Source organism: Montipora capricornis, chromosome 3 (genome assembly GCF_036669925.1).
Source record: "Montipora capricornis isolate CH-2021 chromosome 3, ASM3666992v2, whole genome shotgun sequence".
Taxonomy (NCBI): Eukaryota; Metazoa; Cnidaria; class Anthozoa; order Scleractinia; family Acroporidae; genus Montipora; species Montipora capricornis.
In genome coordinates, this window is record NC_090885.1 from 23,700,463 (window position 1) to 23,706,688 (window position 6,226).

Sequence of the window (6,226 nt, forward strand, 5' to 3'; positions counted from 1 at the left end):
ACGCCAAATTTACTTTCGTATTCAAATTTGCCATCAACCGGGAAAACTAAAAATTCGCCGGTTTATAAACTTCTACCGGGGTTGCTCGAAGATTGGTTAGCGCCAACCAGCATTAAATACTGTGGCAAAACTCTAGCTTATAATTCTACTTAACTAATGGTTGACGAAAAACTCGGTCCTGGTTGGCATATAGATAACAACGGGTGACGTCACGCGAAATTCAGCAAAGAGCAATTTTCAAAATCAAATAAACCTATATTGACCGACTTTGTGTTTAATAAATTGTGGTTTTCAATTTGGAGTACTATGTATAAAAACAGGGACGAACATCCTATTTTATTACAAAAAATCGAGAAGCCTGATCAAGCGGACAAGGAGTTCCAAAGCCGGAAACTAACAAGAACAAGTTAAAAGGAGAATGAGGACCTTCTTTATTGTCTGTCTTTTAGCCGTCGTTTTGGTGTCCAATGCCCAGGAAGCCACGGAGATGGATGAAGCTGAATTGTTCGATGATAATCCTCAAGAGAGTGCGGCTGATGTAAACAAAATGGTGGAGGATGGTCCCTTGGATGACATTGCCTTTGGTGAGGCTAATCTCTGAGGTTAGTTTTTCTTTTAAGCCATCGTGGCAGTCAAATTAACTATGAGTCCTTGACGAAACGCAGTCGTTAAAAGAAGTTTGGATATCCCAAGGAAGCCTGCCTTGAAGAAACTTCGTTTTTCTTGCTCTTCCTGTGCTACTTGATGCACTTTGAGGAGAAAAACGCTTTTATTCTGACATTCTTTACAAACAGGAGAAGATTACCTCCGTGATTAATAAAACTGTCCTATGAACAGGAATAACACGGTCGTAGCCAGAAAAAAAAAAGTGTATGACCAATCGAGTCAATGTCCAATGTTAAATTCTCTTCGTAGGTACCTAGGGTGCTTTTGATGCCTACATTCAAAGGAAGCACTGAGATCCCATCTTATTAAAAATATCGCGAAAAAAATAACTGAAGCAAGTGCCTCCGATCGCCTCATACTGGCTACGGCCCAGAATAGTTTGAACGTAATTTGTTTAATACATCGATTTGCAACATCAAGTTCGGGGTAAAAAAGCGAACGATCACCAAGTCTTTTCAAATTTCTTTCGACTTCCTTTGACGAATTCGAAAATACAGGAGGGAGGACAAAGGAAAAGGAAGTGCATGTATTGCTAAATCGAGATTAATATCAGCAAACTTAGGTGTTGAAATGGCTTAAAAAATAGTTTAGCTCTGTTAGCTCAACGAAAAGCAACATCGACGTTTAAAAAATGACATTGGGCACCAGCTTTGTTCACGAACTCAAAAAGTCACGTGACCTTGTTCACTTGGTAAATTTTAGCATTTTTCTCCCTATTAACCTTCAAGAGCCTTCGTTTTCCCAATATCACTCAATGTCAACAAGCACAACACAACACCCAGAACACCCAGAACATCCGACGAGCTAACCAAAAACATCGGAGCTATGGCCGCCTATCTGTCGACGAAAAGACTTCAGAAAAAATTCAGGGGAAGGAATCAAATGGAACAAAAATTTTCCTAAATGAAACTCCCAAATTAAATTTTACGTACACCTATATGAGAGCTGGCAAAAGCTTCGGAAGAGAACATTAACTCAATTTCAGTTTCTGCTTCACTTACTTGTACATTTTGGCGCGGAACTTGTTAAAGTGATTGACTTAGAATGGCGCAAATTTGATGACCTTGTAGATAATGCACTCACTAAATGAAATTTTTCGGATTTTTAAACCGAGATCTTTGGTGGAATGACCAGAACCCAATGACGTGAAGCTAGCGCTACCCCGGGAACGAAAGGTAAACGGTGACGTCATGGTCCAGGTTGCCTTGCTTTTAAATTGATTTTTTATTTTTTATTTTTTATTTCAGATTCCAATTCCAGTTAGAGATAAACTTTCCATAAACAGCTAGTTACGAGGGAAATGTCAAATAATGGAATCTTCAAGAGAACTTACGGAAATAGATTTAACAGATCAACTTCTAGATCAATACATTAGGAGTACAATGTCATGCTACTTGTGAGGAAAATGTTATATTAAAGTTGAAAGTAGATATTAACATCCCAGGTTGTCGAAAGTCTTTGAGTCCTTTGCTTTATCAGGATCAGCCACTACTGGAGGTATGATGTACAGGACACATTTAAGGATCTCGGTTAGAATATCCGGCAATGAGTTGTTTCCCACCTTTTTCGAGACTCGATGAGAATAATGTCGGAAGCAGTGAGGTAAACTTCCTTTAGGAATATCAGCATACCCTCACATCCTCACGTCCCTCCACCCTTCAACAAAACACAAACTCTGCACACCTGCATTGGTCGGGTTCGGCCATAATGTTTTGCTAGTACCCAAATAAGGTATCTTGACAGTACATAATGAAGGATCCCTAACAGGAAATACAAAACCCCTTAGCTCTTCAACCTCCCATAAATCGCCAGATAATATATCTTTCCTCGCTTTTATTCGCTTAAATGAGCGCCTCTTATCGCCGTACATAGGACAGATACCCGGCCTTACAAAAAATGGACACACTGAGACAAGGCTGGGAGATTTATAACAATTTTCCGTGTCTTTCAAATAGTAGAAAGATATCTCAGTAATTTGAGGGCACGTACCCCTATGAATCATAGCTTTGCTCATTGCCATGTACAAGGTGAAGTCCCCACAGATCCTCACAAGATCCTACAATGAATAGCGAAAAACTACTTACGGAAAAGGAATAGATAGCACATTAACAAAAACAGTGCCATTTAATAAAAATTTAGAGTTTGCAACATTTATTCAACACTGTACGCTGTACTTGGGAAGACTTTTGCCAGTTTGGCTTCCACCAGATATTAACCCTGTATAATTTTTTGAATACCCCTGTTGCGTATTGCCACAAGAGAAGATAAGCTTCACACGGAGTTTGAGCATTTCAGAAGTCTTCTCAGAACTGTGGTCTTTGTAGGCTGACTTCCAATTCAATTCCAGAGTGTCAAAGCGCGAGCTGATTTCCGCTTACCAATGTCTCGAAACGTGTATTGGATTCTCTAGCACTGTCTTGGTGTTATGTTGAATTGATTTAACTGTCCACACGGATATTCAATTGATTCCTGGTTCTCGTCTTGCTGAATGACAATCATGTTTTCAACTGCTTGTGCCGCAGAATTTACTTTCATCTTCAAAAGACAAGAAGCGGTTGTTCTTCTAACAAATATAAGTTTATCATTTGCCGCGTGGATGACATAGTTGAAGTACTGCTCACTCACATAAACGTTCCTCACCAAATCTCGCCGAATATGATTGCCAGACGCTTACAGATTAAGGGATGGGGCATAGTCATTGAATAGCGTTCATTCTGACATTTTTACTGATAGCCAACATCATTCTTCATAGTATAATTGGCTCAATTGACCAAAATGTTACTGAAGTAAAAAAATAATTTCAGACCTATAAATCCCACATCTTTTGGGCAAGTTATATACACTAGAAAAAAGGAAATTTATTGCCCAGAGGAAATAAATGGATTTATGCTGAGTGTGACATGTTTAGTTAGTTATTTCCCATGTTACACTTTGGGCATTTCTGTCATCCGGGATTTTCTGGAGATCATTCACCATTTGTGCAAGTTAGGCGGAAGCTGATTCAACAGAGTCAAATCAATTTTCCCTCCCCACCCTCCCTATTTTTACTTTCTTGTGGATGGCGTGTGTTCCCTCACCTTTGCTGGGATCATGTCTTCTATATTTGGGTATTTCCTAGGTTACCATCCTGATTTTCAATAAACGGCCTAGCCCATCAGGGCTTGGCCAAAATATCCCAAATAAATGTGGTATTATTAGTGTCCCAGCAAACGAAACTCACCCAGAGCAATGCCTTGCCAACAATATCAGTCAGACTGTATGGAGCATGAAGCATAAACTGCAGTTTTCAGTTTTGAAACTTAGAGTTTGTGCACAAACATTGCAAAGTGACCAACAAAATAGTTATCCCTAAGACCTTCAAATTATTACTTCTGTGAATTCATGCATTCTTGCCGCACACAGTGATGACACAACCAGCAGGTGATGACAAGGCTTTTTGATATTGCGTATCTATTGGATTTAAAAAAACCCATAGGGCTTAAACATACAGATATTCTTGTAGAATCCTTAAAATGATCGGAAAACATTGTTCACGATTTCATTTAGGTTTAGAATGTGCACTATATCCCTATTGTTTTGAGTTCGGCTACTGAAGAGTTAAAAGGCCTCCAAGTGTTCCGGGGACAAAAGTCAAGTGAGCAACATTCATTTTCTGTACAAGAGCTATTAGGAACATTTTAGCAAAGTTGCAACACAAAAATCTATGGAAAGGCTCTCTTAAACCTTAGTTGTCTTTAAATGCAAGCAATTTGAAATGTTAGTATTGCACGTCATAGCGGAGCTCCGGGCGCGCCCAGGGGGCGCGCGCGCGCGCAGAGCACCATTGCTTTTATGCAAGTTCAGGACACTTTCTGTATTGGTAAAAAAATGACATGTGACCTGTAACTTGTGAAAAATACCAGCCATTCAGACTTTGGGATACATTATATGCGCAGTAAATAAATCCTAACCCACAAAATTTGTTGTATTTTGAAGTGGTACAAGTATGCCTTGTACAAGGATGCCTCTCGTCTGAATGGGATTTATTTTTCTTTTTTTAATCAACATTCTAAGCTAAAAGGACTTTAGAGAGTTCTCATTCAAGTGTCCTGTTGTGAGGTCACAGGCAACCCAGGCTCAGTGTTTGTGTCACGCGTGTATTGTCACATAACGTAGTGGAGCTTCACCGAGTGCATTAGTTAAGGTGAACCTATCTATCACCAGGCCTGTACTTGAGTACGCAATGCCCGTTTGGCAAAACATCTAGCAACCAGGCTAGAACGGGTTCAAAGTAAGGCATTGTGTATTATGTTCCCTACGAAAACTTATCAGGAGGCCCTGGTTGCGTCAAGCCTGACTACTTTAGAGGTTAGAAGATCACATGTGTTCTAAGCATATGTTCATTCGTTCAGGTATCCAGGCCATCCTATTGGGTTTTCTTTCCAATGGAGGCTCCGATTTGGCATAGGTAGAACGTTAGACCTGGTTTAGAGTGGTTTTCAATTGATTGTCGAAAGTAACTAGCAAATTGCTTTCGTTTATGATTACTTCACTTAGTGATTGGCTCAAAGTTCTCGGGCCACGTTTTCAACCAATCAGAAGTTAAACCAAAACCAATCGTGCCTCGCGCGTGCAGATTTTCCCGCACTTTGTGTTGGCTACCTGTAATTACTTCGAGTTTTGACTGGTTTACCGGATTGTCTCCGTCCTTTTTGATTGGCCAAAATATTTTGGGTTTGGTTTTAGACACCCAATTGAAAATCGCTCTAGCTGTTAACATTAGTTTATTATATGCAAGCCGATACAGATGAAGGGACCAGAGATCGCAATGTTTCGTTACTTTTAAATTCTAAATCATTAAGGAGTGTACTTATTTAAGCTGTAAGTTTTTATCTCTTTTATAATTATCATAATTGGACCTTTTCTATGATTTGTGTATATTTTGCTCTGTAATTCAGCTAATGAACGGTCATTACTATCTGCATTGCCTTCGAAGGCCATCATTGTCAAGTAATGAGTCATTCTGTTTTATAAGAAAAGGACTCAATGATGAGTTCTTGCTAAGTGGTACGCAGACAGTCTTCCTCGAACTGTGAATGTGGAAAAAATAATAATGGGAGAATTCTCGGTTGGACGAACGTATTTACGTTGTCACGTGAACACGAATATTTCTAAGCATAGCAACAGTTGTTAACTAATGAGGTTTTTGGCTTTCAAATGAGGGTTATTAAAAACAAAACAAAAAAGCTGTCGAAAGTCCGTCAGAATGACTTCTCATTTCAAAAGAATCCGTTACACTACATTAAAAGCAATGTCTATCCTTGAGTTTTACTCTCTCAAGAAAAATGGGACCTATGAACCATTTTAAACTCAAACTTCCGTGAAGATTTTGATTGTCGACTAGTACTTCCATGACATTTATTTATTTAGTAACATTTCCATGACACTTTGCCTAAGACTTTTAATAACTTTTGTTCACGGAAGTAGACCAAACAGCTGCGATGGCCGAGTGGTTAAGGCGTTGGACTTGAAATCCAATGGGATTTTCCCGCGCAGGTTCGAATCCTGCTCGCAGCGAGGT

At 39.4% G+C, this 6,226-nt stretch overlaps 1 long non-coding RNA gene and 1 other non-coding gene across 2 annotated transcripts; both read left to right on the top strand.

Annotated features, from left to right (window-relative positions):
- Window positions 1–299: 299 nt before the first annotated feature.
- On the top strand, window positions 300–2,102 carry LOC138042608 (uncharacterized). Its single transcript, XR_011131042.1, has 2 exons — window positions 300–602; window positions 1,914–2,102. It is a non-coding gene; the product is annotated as an uncharacterized lncRNA (long non-coding RNA).
- A 4,038-nt stretch (window positions 2,103–6,140) lies between these two features.
- On the top strand, window positions 6,141–6,222 carry Trnas-uga (transfer RNA serine (anticodon UGA)). The gene has a single exon. It is a non-coding gene; the product is annotated as a tRNA-Ser (tRNA).
- Window positions 6,223–6,226: the final 4 nt, after the last annotated feature.